This window comes from Morus notabilis, unplaced genomic scaffold (genome assembly GCF_000414095.1).
Source record: "Morus notabilis unplaced genomic scaffold, ASM41409v2 Scaffold886, whole genome shotgun sequence".
Classification (NCBI taxonomy): domain Eukaryota; kingdom Viridiplantae; phylum Streptophyta; class Magnoliopsida; order Rosales; family Moraceae; genus Morus; species Morus notabilis.
This window is the reverse complement of record NW_010364655.1, coordinates 1-1,673: the sequence shown is the minus strand read 5'-3', so window position 1 is coordinate 1,673 and position 1,673 is coordinate 1.

Here is a 1,673-nt window from a genome sequence, read left to right as displayed (position 1 = left end):
CAATATAAAAATATGTATATGTATGTGTTGATGCCGGATTGACACGTGCACTGAAAGGGGGACACTTCACGTAGGAAATATATAAGTAGGCGTGGAATGATAGCGTTTCTTCTAAATCTCGCTAAATAATACTGGCTCCTAATAAAGTGACGTCGATGAGAATTATGAATGGCTATAAAAATAATAAACTATTAATAAATTAATTTATCAAGTGCCAACCATACGAAATAACCGAATGAAAGAAATAAAGTTAGATTCTTAAAGCAACGAAACTAAACTCGTTCATTTCACGAATTTAAATTTATTATAGTTAAAAATTTTCACAAAAAGTGATATCTAATTTTTTTATTACGGTAAAAAACTCTCATATAAAATTATGTCTCAGCTCAAATTAAAAACTCAAATCAACAAATTGAATGAGGGTTAAGAAAAATATACTTGCTTGCTTTATATCCTAAACCGCATAAAGACTCGGGCTGGCCAAGGCCGAGCTTAGATCTTGGGCCCGAGAACCTAATTGGTTTTGGACCAACCCACCTCATCTATTTTTTTAATATAAAATTTGTACCATATTATCTAACATACATTCTTCTCAAAAAGAGCTGACACCACGGGTACATTTGAAGTTGATTTTAAAATGATTATATTTTTAATAAAAAGTAAAAATAAGATTATTTTGAGAATCATTTTGAGACCGATTTTAAAATTACATTTGGTTGATTTTTTAATAGATTGTTTTGAGTATAATAAAAAAGTGAAATTGTGTTTATTAATTAATATATTAGAATATAATTAATATATTATAATATAATCGTGTTTATTATAATATTGTTAATTATATTATATTATAATTAATATATTCTAATATTGTTTATTAATTAATTATTAATATATTAATTAATATTGTTTATAATTAATATTATTGATAATTAATAATTACCAAAATATTTATATACTACTTGACTGACTGACGCAGGGCATAATAGAGCGTGTCGACAGAAATAGAATAGTAGTACTATAAAGAGCAGAGTACATTCCAAAATGGAAGTATAAGAAATTAAAATATGCTAAGTTTCTACTTGTATCTAGCCAGTATTGTATTTTTGTATTGTGCATTGTATTATTTTTAACGTGGACAATAATAAATTAGATTGTAAAATTTTAATCGCTTACACTACCAAAGCTAGGCAAATCTCTAAGCTCCAAACACAAAATGTACGCGAGGATGGAAGTTAATGGTAATCTCGATATCAGATTGTTCGGATATCATATATTTAACTAAATTAATTAAAGAGATAAATCAAAATCGTACTTGACCTTCTAAAGTAAATCAGTTTTCATAAAGTACGTAGCTATACCAAATAAGTATTTATTTATAGACTACTACTTGACCAACTCTTATGAGTTATGACGATATAATGTCAAGTTATGAAAATTAAAAACAATAATATTAAGCATGTCCCGGCTAATATGTATAATATTAGGATATATCTTATTATGGAAAGAAACATTATCATTGTTACGAATTTTGTTAGTTGGCAATTTTTGGCAAAAGGTTGTAATAATTATGGAGATTTTATCTCTAGATTTTTGCACCAGATTTGGAATATTTGACATCTCTTGAGTTGATTCTTTCTATAGAAGAAGGCAAGCTTTTTGAGAATGTAATTCCA